A 21,417-nucleotide genomic window follows, 5' to 3' on the forward strand; every position below is an offset into this window, starting at 1 on the left:
CCCGGTTCCCACAGTGTCAGGGACCTGGGTAGGGGCCCTTCCTTGTCAGGGGCCCATGGGGACAGCAGAGGGGGGGTTCATAGGGGTGCAGGGCCCAGCTCACAGGCCCATGTGGCGGTAGCACCTCACAGCAGGTCCCCCTCTCTTCCTTGTCCCAGCGCTGACTGACTTTCTGGTGACACTTCTCCCTATTTATACCCTCCTCCCAGGCAGTGCCAGGACCTTCTAGAATGTTGGCACATCTAGCCTAAACTGGTTCTAGGGGAGGGGGTGAGCACCCTGGGTGCCAGGCTTTCCCTCCAAAAGCTAGGGGTAGCTGGGTAATATTATCTAGACCGCTGACCTATGTCAGTCCAGTGGCAAAACCCATGGCCATGGCATCCATTTTAAAAGCAATACATTTCAGTCAGGTGCAGTTTTAAAATGGGGGTGCAGTTTTAAAATGGGGGATTTTACAAGTGCTCACATTACTTCAGGTAATTACATTTTTCACAAGATGTCTCACACCACTCATGGCCTATACAGGTTTAATCCCATGGGGGAGACATTCAAATTAGGGGGGCAAAAAGCGAAAAATTTGGGGGAAAAGGCCAGGTCCAACAGCAAGTAATCCAGTATTTTAGCACAGGTTCTGTACATTTTACACATTGTGTCCACATGGCAAGTATCCAGTATTTTAGCACAGGTTCTGTACATTTTACACATTGTGTCCACATGGCAAGTAATCCAGTATTTTAACACATGTTCCGTACATTTTGCCACGTGTCCACATGGCAAGTAATCCAGTATTTTAGCACAGGTTCCGTACATTTTGCCACATGTCCACATGGCAAGTAATCCAGTATTTTAGCACAGGTTCCGTACATTTTGCCACGTGTCCACATGGCAAGTAATCCAGTATTTTAGCACAGGTTCCGTACATTTTGCCACGTGTCAACATGGCAAGTAATCCAGTATTTTAGCACAGGTTCCGTACATTTTGCCACGTGTCCAAAAGTAATCCAGTATTTTAGCACAGGTTCCGTACATTTTGCACATTGTGTCCACATGGCAAGTAATCCAGTATTTTAACACATGTTCCGTACATTTTGCCACGTGTCCACATGGCAAGTAATCGAGTATTTTAGCACAGGTTCCGTACATTTTGCCACGTGTCCACATGGCAAGTAATCCAGTATTTTAGCACAGGTTCCGTACATTTTGCCACGTGTCCACATGGCAAGTAATCCAGTATTTTAACACATGTTCCGTATATTTTGCCACGTGTCCACATGGCAAGTAATCCGGTATTTTAGCACAGGTTCCGTACATTTTGCCACGTGTCCACATGGCAAGTAATCCAGTATTTTAACACATGTTCCGTATATTTTGCCACGTGTCCACATGGCAAGTAATCCAGTATTTTAGCACAGGTTCCGTACATTTTGCCACGTGTCCACATGGCAAGTAATCCAGTATTTTAACACATGTTCCGTACATTTTGCCACGTGTCCACATGGCAAGTAATCGAGTATTTTAGCACAGGTTCCGTACATTTTGCCACGTGTCCACATGGCAAGTAATCCAGTATTTTAGCACAGGTTCTGTACATTTTGCACATTGTGTCCACATGGCAAGTAATCCAGTATTTTAGCACATGTTCTGTACATTTTGCACATTGTGTCCACATCGCAAGTAATCCAGTATTTTAGCACAGGTTCGTACATTGTGCACATTGGGTCCACATGGCAAGTAATCCAGTATTTTACCACAGTTTCCTTATATGCCCTGAGTTACCTCTAGTATGCCACTATCAGTATTTTACCATTAGTGACTTTTATTCCACGTATGACTCCAGAGTGCCAGCACCAGTATCTTGTCACAGGTGTCTGCCATGCCACGAATCGCCTCAAGTGTGCTGGTGCCAGCATTTTGTCCTGGGTGTTCTATAAAACAGTTATTACCTTCAGTATGGCAGGGCCAGTGAATAACTCACAAGCATCACATCACATGCTCACTCACATTCTCTCACTCTCTAATTCTTGTCCTGTCTTTCATTCTCTCTGTCTCCCTCAACTCTCTTCCTATTTTTACGCTATCACATTTCGTCTTAACGTTATTCTCTTTTCTAAGTGATTTTTTTGCTCTCACATTCCTCTTTCTCTTTATGGACCCGAGGCTGAACTCCGCCTTTTGGCTAGGTTTACACTGTGCAAATAACACATTTCTACATTCACTCAACCACTATGTTTTAAAAAACATTTTTAACAATGGTATTTTTCAACATTGTGAGTTTTTATTAACTGTACAATAAATAAATCTAAACTATGTGTACAAGATTTCTAACTTTACATATATCACACACAATTAGGCATAGTTAGCCATAGATATGATTACCCTACGCCAAAATACAGGCAAGACATAATTGACAGAAAATATCTGAGTGGAAAGAGAGGCTGGAAATTGTGGGTTAGAACAAGACCGCCTTGAGTCTTGATCAGAACTCCATCAGCGCCAAGAGACCTAATGGTGAACGTGCACTATACAAATTGCCTGTAACATAACATACCATAACAGTCTGGGTGGTGGATTTAGCTGGAATGGTTGTTCCAGAGGGAATGTGTTGTTATTGTCTAGCGGTCACCTCTGTGTTTGCATCTGATTGTGGGGCTGACATGCTCCTTTTGGGAATGTAGGTTGCACCCAGGGGTGTATGTTCCAAGTTGATTAGCTGTGCTGTATGTACATTTGTAATTAGGACACACAAACTTGAAACTGATACTATTTTTCACTGGAAGCCACTGTGACCTTTTGGGGGTGAGCTACTACTGGTTCAAGTGTTTTTGAGGCCAGCAATGAGCAGCTGACACTGTTCTGAGAAGGATACAGAAAAGGGGGCAGTGAGCTAAAAAACAGTGATGGATTAAAACCATGATCTATTGACTTGGTAAGAGTATTCTGCATCATTCAGAAACTCTGTCCATCACCTTTTCCAAAATCGATTTTATCCACACTATGTGTGGGAGGGTATACTCAGACGTGAGTCCCTTGCTCATTGCACCATCAGGATTCAAGCAAGCCGGGCCGAAGAAGGCTGTGATGCCAGAAACCGGTCCCCGGAAGCTTGTTTCCTTCCCAGTATAAGAATTGGCTTGGTAGTTTGGTTTGCCCTGTTCCCATCATGCACTGGGACAGGAACAGACTAATTTGCATATAGCCAGGTTCTGAGCTGGGATGGTGCAGTGAGCTAAAAAACAGTGATGGATTAAAACCATGATCTATTGACTTGGTAAGAGTATTCTGCATCATTCAGAAACTCTGTCCATCACCTTTTCCAAAATCGATTTTATCCACACTATGTGTGGGAGGGTATACTCAGACGTGAGTCCCTTGCTCATTGCACCATCAGGATTCAAGCAAGCCGGGCCGAAGAAGGCTGTGATGCCAGAAACCGGTCCCCGGAAGCTTGTTTCCTTCCCAGTATAAGAATTGGCTTGGTAGTTTGGTTTGCCCTGTTCCCATCATGCACTGGGACAGGAACAGACTAATTTGCATATAGCCAGGTTCTGAGCTGGGATGGTGCAGTGAGCTAAAAAACAGTGATGGATTAAAACCATGATCTATTGACTTGGTAAGAGTATTCTGCATCATTCAGAAACTCTGTCCATCACCTTTTCCAAAATCGATTTTATCCACACTATGTGTGGGAGGGTATACTCAGACGTGAGTCCCTTGCTCATTGCACCATCAGGATTCAAGCAAGCCGGGCCGAAGAAGGCTGTGATGCCAGAAACCGGTCCCCGGAAGCTTGTTTCCTTCCCAGTATAAGAATTGGCTTGGTAGTTTGGTTTGCCCTGTTCCCATCATGCACTGGGACAGGAACAGACTAATTTGCATATAGCCAGGTTCTGAGCTGGGATGGTGCAGTGAGCTAAAAAACAGTGATGGATTAAAACCATGATCTATTGACTTGGTAAGAGTATTCTGCATCATTCAGAAACTCTGTCCATCACCTTTTCCAAAATCGATTTTATCCACACTATGTGTGGGAGGGTATACTCAGACGTGAGTCCCTTGCTCATTGCACCATCAGGATTCAAGCAAGCCGGGCCGAAGAAGGCTGTGATGCCAGAAACCGGTCCCCGGAAGCTTGTTTCCTTCCCAGTATAAGAATTGGCTTGGTAGTTTGGTTTGCCCTGTTCCCATCATGCACTGGGACAGGAACAGACTAATTTGCATATAGCCAGGTTCTGAGCTGGGATGGTGCAGTGAGCTAAAAAACAGTGATGGATTAAAACCATGATCTATTGACTTGGTAAGAGTATTCTGCATCATTCAGAAACTCTGTCCATCACCTTTTCCAAAATCGATTTTATCCACACTATGTGTGGGAGGGTATACTCAGACGTGAGTCCCTTGCTCATTGCACCATCAGGATTCAAGCAAGCCGGGCCGAAGAAGGCTGTGATGCCAGAAACCGGTCCCCGGAAGCTTGTTTCCTTCCCAGTATAAGAATTGGCTTGGTAGTTTGGTTTGCCCTGTTCCCATCATGCACTGGGACAGGAACAGACTAATTTGCATATAGCCAGGTTCTGAGCTGGGATGGTGCAGTGAGCTAAAAAACAGTGATGGATTAAAACCATGATCTATTGACTTGGTAAGAGTATTCTGCATCATTCAGAAACTCTGTCCATCACCTTTTCCAAAATCGATTTTATCCACACTATGTGTGGGAGGGTATACTCAGACGTGAGTCCCTTGCTCATTGCACCATCAGGATTCAAGCAAGCCGGGCCGAAGAAGGCTGTGATGCCAGAAACCGGTCCCCGGAAGCTTGTTTCCTTCCCAGTATAAGAATTGGCTTGGTAGTTTGGTTTGCCCTGTTCCCATCATGCACTGGGACAGGAACAGACTAATTTGCATATAGCCAGGTTCTGAGCTGGGATGGTGCAGTGAGCTAAAAAACAGTGATGGATTAAAACCATGATCTATTGACTTGGTAAGAGTATTCTGCATCATTCAGAAACTCTGTCCATCACCTTTTCCAAAATCGACTGTTCTGAGAAGAACACCTCTCAGAGGTGGACATACCTAACCAGAGTAGTTCGCAGATTGCGCCTAAAAAGCTTGATGCACTATTTCATTGGTCCTGAAAACCTGCACAACAAACATTGGCAGCAGTTTTCACAATTTTACAGACACACGAGGCAACAAAATGAAGAAGGGGAATCAATCAATCAATCATATAACTTGTAAAGTGCACTACATACCCGTGAGGGTTCCAAGGCGCTGGGGGGGGGGGGCGGGGAGGGGGTGCTGCTGCTATTGGTCGAAGAGCCAGTTCTTGAGTTGTCTCCTGAAGGTCAGCAGGTCTTCGTTTTGTCGCAGGTAGAGGGGGAGGGAGAAGGATCTGCCTCCGGAAGTGCACACCTCCTTTGTCACAGCATGCCCACCGATCACCCCATGGGTGGGGGCATTCGTGTTGTGACAGGACAATGACCCATATCATACAATAAAGTTTTCCTGATTATTGTGATGGTGAGTTCTTCATTGCTGCCTAGTATGTGGTGCAAAAGACCTTTGTGAATGGGGAGCCAGTACAATTCAATGAGGGTTGACTGATTTGGATGTATATATTCGAACCATTGATGAGTGTAGTGGGGGGTGTAGAGCAATCTTTAGTGAGGCCAGAGTAGATTGCAGAATCTTGGAATGGAGGATATCATCTTCCATCTCCAGGGGGAAGGATGGAGGATACAGTATGCGGTTCTAAAGACTTATGATTGATGCAAGGCTTGGCATTGGTGTAGGTTTACTACAATTTATTATTTAGCAGTTTAATGGGTTTTGTGCTTATATAACACAGAACAGACACTGCAGAGAGCTATGGGGTGGTCAGTATTACCTTTGTTTTTTGGTTTTAAACTTGACCTTTATTGATACCAGGGAATTAATACAGCCGGGAGCCTACATCCCATCGGGCCGGCACAGCATTGCATGATATTCCGTGCAAAAAGTAATGGGGGATGCATACACAGCTAGTCGCCTACAACCCAATGGGCCGGCCGCGTCAGATAGGCAATCAGAGCAGACAGCAGTCAATTTAGGTCTCTTAAAAGGTAAAGAAAAACACCAGGGCCTAGATGTGGGTAATTCCCATTTACAGACTCTTAAATACCGAATTTTACCGATTCGGTATTTAAGAGTCTGTAAATGGGAAGGGGGCAGATTTAGGTAATTCCGAATTCAGGAATACCGAATCTGTAAGATTCGGTATTTACCGAATCGGTAAATACCGAATCGGTACTTCCCATTGATTCCTATGGGCCTTGAAGCCCATAGGAGTCAATGGGCATTACCGAATCGGTATTTACAGAATCAGTAAATACCGAATCCTGCAAGGGTGCAGGAGGTGTCACTTTGACACTCTCTAGCACCCCTAGTACAGGCTTGTGTGACATGTGGCACACAGACATGCCCTAAGGGCATGTCTGTGTGTCATATGGCACAAGTGTGCATGCACAGATGTGCATGCACACCTGAATTCGGTATTTTACCACACAACAGGATTGTGTGGTAAAATACCGACTCTTAAGGGCCTGTGGCACTCTTAGGAGTGTCAGCTACATATGGATTTACAGATTCGGTAAGTATACCGATTCGGTATTTTACTGAATCGGTATATTTACCGAATTGGTAAAATTACCGATTCTTTAAATTACATGCCCCTACATCTGAAAACCCTAATACCGGTCGGAAACGGCCGAAATCGGCCGTTTCCGACCGGTATTAGGGCTCCTACATCTGGCCCCAGAACTATCCTAACTCATAAGTCTATGCAAAGATCAACCATCACAGTTGCCCACCATTCCATCCAATATCCAGACCAGTTGCCGCTAGTGTCACAGGTCCCTAGGTATGGTCAATGATTGCTTCCCCCCGTGCCCCACCCTCCGCCCCAATATCACGTCCCAGGATCATATGTGTCCATATCCAGGGATTCTCCCGCCTCTGCAAGCTCCTCCCGGCCTCCCCTCCTAACCCCCACCCGCTCCGGACTCCGGTCCACCCTCTCATTGTCAGTATGTTCCAGAAGATATGCCCTAAGAGGGCCCCAAATATCTTTAGGGCGTGAGGAAGGTGGCATAAGGTCAGCATAAATGTCCAGCTGCTCCTGGCAGTGTACAAGATCATTAAGCCACTCTTTAAATTTAGGAGCTCGCCCGCGTCGTGGTCAGTATTACCTTTGATTCAGAACCGTCCAATAACTCCAAGCCAGAAGACAAATCTCAGAAATGGCAAAAATACAGTTTGGAGGCCCTCACCCACCAACCTAGTTGGTGGCATGCTTCATCATCGGGCCCACCCAGTGACACCTAGCGTGTCCCGGGTGTGCTTCGACGCCTGATTACAGCGGAGCAGGTATGTTGCTGAGTGTGCAGTGAGAAGTGTCAGGGTAGTGATGTTAAAACGGCTTGGCGGGGGTCCCAGTACCCAAGGGTAAATTAAACTGTAATACCTGGGCCTCCGTCAGCGGTTAAAAATAAGGCTATTGGATGTTGGAGGCGAGTTACGACCTCTCACATCCAGTGGTAGGTCGACATGTTTCAGCCAGTGCCTTATGAATATGCTGGCTTTCTTCAGGACCTAAATAAAAAGGTGTAGGTGTGACTAAAACTAGTGGGTGTGTAATTCAGACTATGTGTATACACGCCCTAAAGTGTTTGTCTATGTGTGAGAGGGGGGATTCCCTTCTCAAAAACACCTGTACATGTAACACATAAGGACAAAGACAAAACATACAGGGAGAAAGAGAGTCACTAAGATGTATGGCATTATACATATCTGATTGCCGGCACTATAGCTGTAGGGGTGTAGGCTATAGACGGCTACAGTGTAATGGTACTGGTGGTACCATTAAGGTGAGATTCGCATTTTTAGATCGGGCGTGGCATGGCTAAAACACGGGTGTCACATACATTGTGCATATGTGTGAAGAGGCGCAGGAGTTGCTTCTTACGCTTGTTTTAGCAGTTTTTGGCTTCAAGGTTGAGAAGTGGCAGGGGGTTGACCCTATGGGGAAAAGAAGGTTTTGGCCACTCAAGTTAGGAGACCTGTAGAGGAAGAAAAGGTAGCGCTTACCAGTAGTAGTGATGGTTGTTTCTCATACTCACAGCTTTTCTGGAGCGCAATTGACAATGACAAAAAACTATTGAGTAAAGAGCAGCGATGGATATATCGCCTCTCAACAGCAACCCAGGGCCTCAGCGATGCCATCCCATGGAACTCCCTGACACATCCCTGACCACAGGAACTATACCACCTCCTTGACTAACCCGTGACAATCACACCCATCCTGGGCGGGTTGTCACTTAACTCTCTACAATCTACAAATGAGTCCCCTTGTAAAATATCTCTTCGTGAGATAGAGCCCTACAGTTCTGAGTATTAGGGATCCTGGAGCCCCCCATGACTTCATCCCATTCACGTTATGTTAAGTCACACCATAACGCACTTACAATGGCCACAGACACTATGAATCCCCTAAATTGCCAAACACAGTATGGCCAAATACAGCCCTTCACTGTACGTATATTCTCATTCATACCTCGACCTAAACCACTATTCAGTGGAACAGCATTGTGTGTTAACCTCCACCACTCCGGTTTAACTGTCCCACACATTATGGCCCAATATAGTCTATCCATGTATTTTTATCCTCACGAACAACCCATTTATAACCGCGAGACAGTGGTATTGTGTGTTAATCTCCACCGCTCCTATTCCTAACCTGGGCGATTGACAACACTCGCGCATGCGCAGGTATAACACTACCGACCCGCGCTTGCGCATTACAACCATCGGCCACTGCGCATGCGCGCCTGTATCTCGTAGCAGCTTAGCAGCGCCCACGCGCCCTCTCAGGCACTATGACTCGGCGAAACATAGCGTTTCGAGTCTTTCTACCCTTACCTCCACTAATTGCAGGTACACATGATTACCCAATCAACCACAGTATATAACACGCAGCAGAACCGGCCATTACCCACCGGTATGCGAAGGAGGCACTACAGGTCCAGAGCAGGCTCTGCCCAGAAAAGCTGTGAGTATGGGAAACAACCATCACTACTACTGGTAAGCGCTACCTTTTCTTCCTCTACAGGTCTCCTAACTTGAGTGGCCAAAACCTTCTTTTCCCCATACGGTCAACCCCCTGCCACTTCTCAACCTTGAAGCCAAAAACTGCTAAAACAAGCGTAAGAAGCAACTCTTGCGCCTCTTCACACATATGCACAATGTATGTGACACCCGTGTTTTAGCCACGCCACGCCCGATCTAAAAATGCGAATCTCACCTTAATGGTACCACCAGTACCATTACACTGTAGCCGTCTATAGCCTACACCCCTACCGCTATAGTGCCGGCAATCAGATATGTATAATGCCATACATCTTAGTGACTCTCTTTCTCCCTGTATGTTTTGTCTTTGTCCTTATGTGTTACATGTACAGGTGTTTTTGAGAAGGGAATCCCCCCTCTCACACATAGACAAACACTTTAGGGAGTGTATACACATAGTCTGAATTACACACCCACTAGTTTTAGTCACACCTACACCTTTTTATTTAGGTCCTGAAGAAAGCCAGCATATTCATAAGGCACTGGCTGAAACATGTCGACCCACCACTGGATGTGAGAGGTCGTAACTCGCCTCCAACATCCAATAGCCTTATTTTTAACCGCTGACGGAGGCCCAGGTATTAAAGTTTAATTTACCCTTGGGTACTGGGACCCCCGCCAAGCCGTTTTAACATCACTACCCTGACACTTCTCACTGCACACTCAGCAACATACCTGCTCCGCTGTAATCAGGCGTCGAAGCACACCCGGGACACGCTAGGTGTCACTGGGTGGGCCCGATGATGAAGCATGCCACCAACTAGGTTGGTGGGTGAGGGCTTCATGAACACACTTACCAGGTGTTCTCACCCCCTGACAAAACATACCAGAGTCCTTTACTTTCGGTAATTTTGTAATAGATGAGCTAGTCTCCTTTTGATTAATCATATATAAACCTCGGGGATACGGACTAGCTATCTGGTCCTCTCTCTCTCTCTTGATACGCATTTATAAAAATACAGTTTGACCTGTGAGAGCCGAGTACTGTTGTTTCTCTGTTCTAAGTAAAGAATTGTTAGCTTTGCGCTAAAAGACGGTGAGCCTTCACAGGACCTTCTCACTGTGCTGTACCAAACCAAGAACCTCCCAGACTCTCGCTTGTACCATTTATCCACAGCATTGCTGGAATAAACCATGAGAATGACTTGATTAAATGCAATAGTATTTAAGAGAGAAACCTCAAATGTATTTCATAGTAAAATGTTTCTTCTTACTTGCTCCTCAATCTATATCCTGAGAACCATGTACTGTATGAAATGTAAAAACAAAAATGTCATGTAGTAGTACTTGTATAGCGCATGAATCGACCCATGAAGGTATCTCGGCGCTTGTACGCATACCACTGTGGAACCCTTCCTGGCTTTTCCCCTGTGAGGTGCCCACTCCTGGGCACCCCCAAGGTGAAGCCAGGCATCCTAGCGTTGTCGGGGTCGTTGTGGAGATTAAGCAAGCTATTGCCCAGAGTTGCAGAGTGGGACCCATGATTAGAATAGGCACTGAAGCGAGAATTATCAGGTCCGATGAAATTGAGCCCAAAACCCTGGTCCTGGGCTAGACCTCTGCATCAGGGTCTGCCGCTCTAACCATTGAGCCACACTTTTCCATCTTTGTCCAAAGTCCTATAAAAGGGCATGCTTTTCTCTGTAAACAAATCTCCCATTTTCTATTCTTACAAGGTGTATGTATGCTGGATTTTCTATTGAACTTTACTGAGTTCATAATACTTTAGATTTGTATGCTTTGCAGCTAACTATTGATGGCATATTGTATGTAGTTTGGCTATTAATTCCTTATATAAACCTTTAAAATATTTACCCATGTCTGTCTTACTTACTAAGAATGTTACACTTATGATTGTTAACTTTGAGCCCACGTGAAATAGAGATGGGTCCAATCAGGGAGTGCCAAAGTCTTCAAACGGACTACACTGCTCTCAGCTCAAGACATTAGTGCAGCCTTGGTAAGGTTATGAAAGACAGATTGGTGCGCAAACAGATCTGGTACCATAGGATGGATCTGACCAGTACTAGTTAAATCCAAATGGCTATAGAACTGACTACTGTACCTGGATGGTTCAGATGGTTTTCCCCTGAGATTCAAATTGACCCAGTCCCAACCTGAACCTGGTTCTGGAAGACGAGGTGGCTGAAAAAGACCAACATGAGTATCACTAGGAATTTGCATGCAGGTGAAGGATGAATGAGAAGTAAGTGGTGATCAGTGTATGTTGAGAATTGTAGTAGGCATATTGTAGTGGAATGCAGTGGACAGATTTTGAGAAACAATATTATATGGCTATAACTCTTTGCTCTGTGGGGACAGTGGTTATTGCTTTCTTTTTTTCTTTTTTCTTTTTTTTATTAACAGCACATAGTGAAACTCAAGCAAAAACAGTATACCATCAAAATGTATACATAATACTTATACAGCAAGGCATATAATACTAAAAAAACAGATAAAGAAAATATATACATAAATTCATACAATATAAAAAGAAGTACATTCCCCACAAAGAAATTATTAAATAAAGTTGCCCCAAATTTTCTCAAAATTAAGCATAGCCCTGGTACCCCTAATATGGGCTAATCCGGCTTCCATATTGTGGATTTCATTAACCAGAGACCACCACTGCATAATCTGCGGTGGCTGTGGCGAAATCCATGCACGAGCTATAGTAAGTTTGGCACAGCATAACAAAATAGTAATTAAAGCTTTTTGAGATAACGTGGTACTGTGTATATCTAAAAGTACACTTGAAGCTGATAATACTGGTGGTTTTATTAGTTTAAGCTTCAAAGCTTTATCCAGGTTAAGCCAAAAATCTTTCAATTGCGGGCAGGAAAATAACATGTGTTCTATATTAGCACCAACTGTATCACATTTGGGGCATTTAGTACGATCAGTATATAATGGGTTTGAAGACCATTTAAGAATCACTTCCGGGGTATGGTATAATAAACAAGACGTTTTAAACTGTTGCAGTCGAAGGCTAGCTGAATGAACCAAACTGTTAATTTTAGAAAGAGAGTGAGAAATCTGATCCGAATAGATCATCAGTCCGAGTTTAGAGCTCCACTTCTCGGCTAATTTGGAGCAATCTTGTTTTATATAAGAAGTTAAACAATTATAGCCAGTGCTTATTAACGATTTGGTTTTAGATGAATAAAGGCAATCCCAAATATCAGATTCTGAGATAGTTAAGATTTTCATCCGACGTATCAGAAAATCATGTACCTGAATATATTTAAACCTCATAGAATCCGTAAGATGGTACAAACGTTTTAGAGTCTCAAAATCTAGAAAGCCATAAGCACCATACATGTCCCCCAAGGTTAGAATACCATAGGTTGCCCAAACACTAGCCCTACTATCATTAAATATCCCCGTAAGTCCTGGGTTATCCCAAAGCCTCAATTTTGAGTGAAAAAAGGAGGTCTTACAGAAACGCATCATACCAAACCAGATTTTAGCAGTATCTCGAGCTGTCTTAAATTTGACTCTTTTGTAAAAATTTGGGTCATTCAATCTAAGGAGAAACATTCTTGCTTCCAGATTCAGCATTTTGGTATGAAAAAAGAAAGTTTTAAGCTCGGGGTTAAGTAGGGAACGGAGGTGGCCTATAAAAGTCACCCAAAAATAAAGTTTAAAGTCTGGGAAGCAAAGACCACCCATATCAGTAGATCCTTTTAATGAAGATAAGCTTTTTCGAGCTTTCTTATAACCCCAAATAAAGCTACTAAAAATTCCATCTAACTTTTTGAAAAAAATATTGTTAAGTGCTAAAGGGATAGAACGGAAAAGATAAGAAATTTCGGCAAAATGTTCATTTTAATTAAGTTTATTCTGCTTATGATGTTTAATGGTATTTTATGCCATTTTTTAAGACGCTGTTTAGTTGATTTAACCAGCATATCATAATTAATGGGAATTATATCATTAATCTTAGATGACATTTTTACCCCCAGATAGTTAGCTGCCCTACAAACCCCCATAATTCCCCCCAATAGTTTATAGTTGACCACTAACTGAGTTTTATTCGTATTTAATTTGTAGCCAGAAACATTGCCGAATTTTTCTGCTTCGACCATAATACCCTCTAATGCTGTTATGACATTGATGAGTAGATTGCAATATCGTCCGCATAAGCGGTAATTTTCAAGCAGTGGGGTCCAAAGCTAAATGGGATTATCTTGGGCTGAGCCAGGAGTGCAGATAGAAATGGCTCCATAGAGATTGAGAAGAGCAAAGGTGATAGCGGGCACCCCTGCCGAGTCCCCCGTGCTATGGAGAAAGCAGAGGATAGTAGACCTGAGTAGCTGATTTTAGCCATAGGTTGGTCATATAAGGCCCGAATCCAGCTAACCATATTGCCCCTGAGACCGATAAAAGACAAAACCGACCACAGATAATCCCACCCCACTCGGTCAAAAGCCTTTTCAGCGTCTAATAAAATCCTACCGAGTGGGGAGTCTTCAGTTTCGGCAATGTCGAAGGCTGTGATAGCTGTGTCAATGTGAGTTGTTGTGTCTCTGCCCAGTACAAAACCGTGCTGTTGTTCGTTAACAATCCCAGGGAGAATCAGGGCCAACCTTTCCCTGTTGGCAGAGATATAATAGCATGTCTCAGTTCCACCTCGGTGATATAAAGAGTTTCCAAGCCTGGAAAATAAAATTTTTCCTTAAAGTTACTTTCTAAATATTTTAATATATTAGACATAAGGGGTTGGTTCTCCGAGTATAAAGGGTACTATAATAATCTCTGAATTGAGAGAGGAGCTGCACGGGTTGATTATACATAATTTGATTTGGGCCTTTTATACATTTATTACGAGTCTGGGCTCTGTCATCTGCCACTTTATACGCCAATAACTTACCGATCTTATATCCTCCTTCGTAGAACTGAATTTTGGTCTTAAGCATTTTGGCACAGTTTTTTTCCATTAAGGTAGTTTTTAAATTAGATTTTAATGATCAACAAGAGAATCACCTTCCGGCTCCTCACCCACGCGCACAAAGCCCTACACGACCAAGGCCCGAGCTACCTCAACAACCGGATCAACTTCTACACTCCCAAGCGCCTCCTCAGATCAACCAACCACGCCCTCGCCACCGTCCCCCGCATCCGAAGAGCGACAACAGGAGGAAGATCCTTCTCCCACCTGGCCGCCAAGACCTGGAACTCACTTCCGACCAATCTGCGCCTGACCCAAGACCACCTCTCCTTCAGGAAGAAGCTCAAGACCTGGCTGTTCGAGCAGTAGCGGCACCCCCCCCCCTCCCAGCGCCTTGAGACCCTACGGGTGAGTAGTGCGCTATACAAATGACCTGATTGATTGATTGATTGATGATCCCAATTTTAGTTCTATTTCTAGAACTTTAGTAGATTGTAAACAAAGTGCCTTAACCAATAAAATTTCATACTCCCTAATATCTGCTATTAATTTGTTATTCTCTTTGTGACGTTCAGAATTTTGTTTAAGAATGTATTGTTGTGCATGACCTCTGATACTGGCCTTACATGTATCCCAAACACAAATATGAGAAGCAGTATGAAGATTTAATTTAATAAATTCACACAGGTGGAGCTTAAGTTGAGAAATATAAACTGTGTCGGTCAATAGATAGCGAGGGAACGAGAACAATCTGGAGTTATTTTGACCGTCATCATAACTATAAGTTAGTAGAATAGGGTTATGATCCGAGGACACCCGGGGGCAAATTTCCATAATAATATTCTGAATGAGTTGATCCGTTGCCCAAGCCATATCAATCCGCGTGCAGAGTTTATGGGGAGCTGAATAAAACGTATGACCAGGGATAGCAGGGTAAACAGAACGCCATACATCCTTAACATTATGTACCCTGCTTAAATCTAAAATAGCAGCCCTGACTTTATGCATACGTTGACGATTCCCCGGTCTAGTGGTGTCCTGTTTGCAATCAATAATGCAATTGAAATCCCCCATCATGATTAGCTCCCCCTCCCAGCCCAATAATTCCACATTTAATTCATCAAAAACAAAAGCTTCATCTCTATTGGAGCCATAGACTCCACATAGTACATATTTACTATTACCAATGCAGACTTGCGCAATCACCCACCGACCCAATTTATCGGTGCCGGATCTGGTTATTTCAATTTTAGATCTTTTATCTTTTAATATGGCAACCCCCTGAGAGAAACCAATTGAGAAGAGCAGACTATAACCTCATAGCCCAGCTGATTAAGTAGTTTTCTATCTTTATACGAAATATGTGTCTCAGATAGGAAAATTAGCTGAGGGTTATAAAGCCTTAGTTCTTCGGATATAAGTCTTCTTTTATTCCTATTATTTAGGCCGGCTACGTTCCATGCTAAACATTTTAAAGTATGCATTTTAGTATATGATCTAAATCAGCTTTGCCAAACTGTATATTATAAAAGAATGAAAATAAGCAAAAAAAAACAGTGATACCATCTTTTCAAGTTTAAACTTTTATCACAATGTGCTGAGTTTTTAGAAATTTTAACCCCTCCCATACGACCCACCCCTCGGAGAACCTGGGTCCACCCACCACCCCCCCTCCCTCAGCCCAGAACCAGAGGGAGCCCCCTCCATTTCTGCTGCCGTTAAAGGGGCAGCATAGAACACAGACGCACCGGGGCTATCCGACCACCCATTCCCGCTTTTTTTTTTCCCTCCTCCCTCCATCCCCTAACCACTATTTCTTCCCTTTCCTCTTTTGCTTTCCTTTAAGCTCCTCCTCCTTTTTTTCCCACCCCCAAGTACTAGTGAACACACAGAAAAATACACCAAAAAAGTAATTTATACATATAGTAGACCCTCAATTTCATCTTCAGCCCACCCATTAGCTCAAATTTGATAGCATACTCTGTGCCTCTTTCTCATCCAAAAAGTAATAGGTGTGAGCACCTTTGATAACTTTGAGACGGGCAGGCTCTTGCAAAAATGCTTGCCCCCGATAGCTTTGAACGGGTCAATAAACTTTTTTAATCTCCATCTCCTGTCCATCGTATGTTTGCTCAAATCTGAGCGAACAAATAAAGACATATTCTCATATTTAATAGGAGAATTGGGGCGTGCTTTGAGTGCTACTGCCTCTCTCAGGAGAAAGTTCCCAAAATAAATTATGAAGGGCCTAGGGTATTTACTGTCCCTCTTATTCTGAAATGGGGGGAGACGATGGGCTCTCTGGATCTGAGAGTCCCAGTCCCAGTCAGCTAGATCAGGTAGAGCTTTGCTTAGTAGTGCCACCACATATGCCCTTGCGTCTGACCCCTCCAAACCCTCCGATACACCAAAGAGTCTCAGATTTGATCGGCGTTGGCAATTTTCCAAGTCCTCGACCTTCAGTTGTAATGCCAGAATCTGGCTCTCATGATCCTTTAGTGAAGTCTCAGTGTGGGCTGAGCTCTCTTCAATACCAACTACTCTTTGTTGAAGATCTTCTATTTCCTTCGATATCCCACTTAACTTAGAGGTCAATTCAGTCAATGAGTTCTGAAGTTTGGTATTGTCCCCCCGTAGTTGCAAAAAATGTTCCTGCGCTTCAGCACGATGCTAGTTAAAGTGTGTAAAATAACCTCAAAAGGGGACAGAATCAGAGGGAACACATGTTGGTGTATTGGGGCCATGGCAAGATGATTCAAGATTATCAGGGGAGGTTGCCGGTATAGAACTGGTTGTAAGACCAGTAGGGCTGAGAAACGGAACCAGAACTGATCCTGGCGCCGACGCAGGATGAGCTAGGGTAAAGAGTGAGTGTCCAGCTGTGTTACCTGAGATTCGTCAGCGGATAGGGCCGAGCCTTTAAGTCGAAGAGTAATACTCTTCACAAGACCCTTAGCCTGCATCCATTTTCTGAGAGGGCTATTATCCAGATTAGAATTTTTCTTCGTGGTTGAAGCAAGATTAATTAAGGATCACCCTTCTGCTGGTGTTCTTTTCCCTTTCTTATTCTTATTCCTGTTCTTTGGTTTTTTTTCTGTTTAGATTTGCCCCTTCGATCCGCCATAAATTTAGCTATCTCTGCTGCCGTTCTGCCCCTTATCTCATGTTCCTCTCCCTCTTCATACTCAGAGCCCTCTGCGGAGCAGTCTCCTTCACAATCGCCCTCGACCTCGACCTCATTGTCCTGGGCCGCAGCCCCCTCAGAGGGTAGCGAAGTCTCGTTTGATGGGCTGATAATGCTTATCCCCAAAGTAGTTCCTGAAGGATTAATTGTGTCCAGTTCTTGCTCCTTAAGCCCCTCACCAGCAGCAGCTACCTCCTTGACACTAGCTGCTAGTGTATTCAGCTCCTTAGGAATAGAGTCAAGAGCAACTCCTAGCTCTAAAGTACTTTGTTGAACTAAAATGCTAGATGAATCCTTTTTATCTCGAGAGGTAGTTACTTTAGACCCCTCATGCTCCTTCTCATTGTCATTTTTCTTTCCCAAGTCCAATGGACCCCCCCTGCTACGATCTGCAAAAGGGTCAGAGTTGGTATTTACTTCCTTGATATATTTAGTTAATGTGACTTTAGATGTTACTTTAGATGGAAGAGTACTATCAACAATCAGCACCGGAGGACGTAGTACCTGTTTATTAGTCCCTGTGCCTCTCACCGGTGATTTTGCTGCAGCAGTCGGCTGAGAAGGTGATACTGCCAGCAAAGTAGTCCCAGCAGCGGTTGCTGTCACTCGCCCGGGTGACATTGCAGCTTGGTCTGCTACAGCCGGTTTGGTCGCTCGAGTAGACCTGGGCAAGTTTTTTGGAGCCATCCCACCCGCCTCTGCAGTCCAAGGCACACGTCCGTTCCGCAGCCGCCACCAGCCGATTAGCTGTGTGAGGCGGGAGGTCGAGAGCTGCCCTAATCGGCAAAACACCCAGAGCCAGAGCATTCGGCGCCCGCTCAGTGCATCCACGAAGCGACGTCACTAAGGAGCAGCAATGTAACAGGAAAGCTGCTCCACCGAAGAACGCCGGCTGCCATCTGCACCTCTCATGCAGCTACCGTAACAAATGCCGGCGGCGGTGCTTTCACTGCGCTGGCGTCCGCTAGTGCTTTCTCCCCTCCGATAGCTCCGCAGGAAAAAGAAGCAAGGATGATTGTAGAGTATTAGAATCCACAAAGCTCGAAGCCACTTGCAGGGATGAATAGCCTTGAGCAGATCCGAAGAACGGGTAAGTCTGCGAGAGCCCCGGCGGCAAGCTGTGTTCTAGGGCATCCTCACTCCGCCATCTTGGATATTGCTTTCTTGATGGTATTCCTTGATTTATGAACTTGATGAATGTGTGAATCGTTATATGTATGGTACAAAGTTCAACAAAAGTACCTCAAGTTAAATTGAGTTGTTGAACTTGTCTGCTGAGGTGAGGTGTATTGTGAGGTGCTATCAGTCACAAGAAGATAGGGACACAACTTTTCTCTTGTACAGGCTAGTAACTGAACTCAATGGGAGGTAATTCTTCAGTGCATGGGAAGTGAGCATGCTGAGTACGGGGACTCCTGCTGGGCGAGGGGCTACTCCGTGCGGCGCACTGGGGGATTGCCCGGTGCCCGCTATGGCCAGTCTGGCCCTGGTTCTGTGAAAGTAGGTAGTATTCTTGCTGTTGGAAAGATCTTTGTTTAGAAGCATCAGGTAAACAAAGAATTGTAGTGAAAAGTAGTTCAGGAAGGTCTTGCATTGTGTCATTTTGCCCCACAGGGATTGACTGGTGCATGCCATAACTGTGTTGCAGTACAGTGACTTTTGACAGAAAGGCACTGGTATTGGTAGGCAAGTCTTGAACACACTAATACGGAGAGAGTGTGAGATTGGGATGGAGAGTGATCGAAAGCTTGCCAGTATTGGAAATCCTTTTTCAAAATAGAGAAAGACGTGAATAAGAAAGAAAAGTTTTCATCAGAAGGCACGTCAGCAAGGTAGATTGCGGCAAAGAAAATGTTACACACATGCATGTGGCTTAGCCAACGACGCTAATACACATCAGAAGATGGAGAACTACTGTGCCCACTCAGCAGGACTCTCCATATTCTGAGAATAGAACATTTGAGGTGAAAGATGTACAATTTGAAACTTTAGCCTAGGATGTACCATTTAAAACTTTAGCCTAGGATGTACAGTTTGAAACTTCCGCCTAGGCCCACACAGTTTGAAGCTTTTAATCTTTGGGAGCAGGTGGCAAGCAAAAAGAAGAAGACATTTTCATTAAATATCTGCAGTAGGGCTCATTCATGGATAAGAGCATAGGATGATGAGGGAGAAGCAGAGGGAGGATGCGATTGAGACCATTGGAGCTTACCCTTTGCTAGAGAGCGACGAGATATCAAAGGAAAAGCTTGCAGAGAAAGAGAAATCTAAAAATGAGAATGAAACAGAGAGTGAGGAGTAGAACGCTTTCATAGACAAGCTCCTCAGCTAAAGACTACCCCCATATAAAGCAGTGGCCACAGCGAGTGCTTCAGCTCTGTTAGCAGCTGAGACTACGACAGACATTGGCCTACAGAAGCTCGTGCACCTCCAAGCTATACGGAGACCATCGTTTCAGCCCCTGTCCAGCCTTTGTCGGGTGCCTCGACTGTTTCCCACACTGAGACTACTAAGTCGCACCATTTGAAGTGTCCCCTAAGATCCCACAACAAGACCCGGAGTAATAGCACTGAGCCCCAAGTTTTGACCAGTTCCATGGTGGGAGGTCAAAAGGTAATGCATCTCTACCAGTTAACCCATCAAGCCACAAGACATACTCCACAAAGGCCTAATGTTGCCCAGCTGGAAGTAGTTTGAAGAAATCCTTAAGGGTAATGTAGGGATGGATTTCTTAGGACAATACAATGAGAGCAAATTGCTTTCCATGAGCAAAAAAAGCCACAAGAGTAGCACAAGAGGTGCATGTGAGAATGGAGAAAGTGGCAGATAATTGCGGAATCAATTTGGCACAGAGAAAGAAGTTGCAAAAGTGTGTAAGGGTGATGATGGGTAAAAAGGAGTTTAATTGCTAAAGGCGAGGAGATTGCGAACCCCTGTAAGAGAGTTGATTGAGAACATCATATATTGGAGCAAGATGTTCAGAAAGCTGCGGTCCAAGAAGAAGAGGGTTAAGGCGAAACAAAAGAAAGAGGTTGCCAAAGAGAATATTGGAGAAGCTGCAGAAGAGGTAGCAAGGGAGGAGTTTATGTACATGTCCTGTGGTCTTGGACAAATCTCTTCCACTTTACAAATTCTCCTCCAAAGTAAAGAGAAATTCTTGCTAAGTACTATGCATAGATGGATCGGATTGTGACCATTTCAAAGTTCCTGTGGGAGGATTTGGATTTGTTGTTTGAAGTGGCGGTCCCAAGGGGCCTACGGGCAAAAATAGGAGAGCAGTGGAATGTTCTCCTAGCCTCTTAGGGGAGCAGGAACAGACACACATGCGCCCTTGGTCAGAACCATATATGAGGCAGTCATAAAACACTTAAATACTAAGGTTCCCCAAATGAAATACATTGGCCCAAGATTTCCAGAACCTCTCAAGAAACTAAAGAGTCCATGCCAGCATACTTTGAGAGTTTGATGTGGGTGTTAGACTTGGCATCCTTGGCATGGTTTCCCCTGACTTTTTTCCTCTATCTCCTGTATTTTTGACGCTGTGCTGGATTTCGTTTTTGCTGGTTTAGATGCTTTGGGCAGTTTGCCACTGCTGATCAGTGTCGAAGTGCAAGGGCTCCCTGTATAGAGTGTTATTGTGATTGGTGATTCCATGATTGGCATATGTGATATACTAGGAAAGTCCCTAGTACAGTGCTCTGTGTGTGCACAGGGCCTGTAAATGAAATGCTACTAGTGGGCACTGAATGTGCCAATCACAAAAGTATCCCCTTCAAATGTGACTCAGACCTGCCACTGCAGTGTCTGCACGTGCAGTTTTTACCTCAGTGCACCCTGGAGCCCACTAACATCACGGACAGCGAGGCAGGGTTCGTTACCATAACTGTATCTAATAACTACATCGTAAAGGGCCTTCTGGTGTATAGACCCCATGATCTTCCACACGGTTTGCTCCCAGCCTGATTGAGTATCTGGTCCAGCCAGTAATGAGGTATGAGAAACTGCTATTATTAGGAGACCTGAACTTGCATTTCGATGTTGCTGCCGAGTCTGGGGCACAAGGGATCTGCCAAGAATTGGCAGCATTGCAGATGACACTTAAAGCAGACCTCCCCACGCATCTACTGGGCCCCTTACTCGATCCAATCTTTGCAAACTGGGATACGCTAGATATTGAGCCGCC

This window comes from Lissotriton helveticus, chromosome 2_2, assembly GCF_964261635.1.
Source record: "Lissotriton helveticus chromosome 2_2, aLisHel1.1, whole genome shotgun sequence".
Taxonomy (NCBI): Eukaryota; Metazoa; Chordata; class Amphibia; order Caudata; family Salamandridae; genus Lissotriton; species Lissotriton helveticus.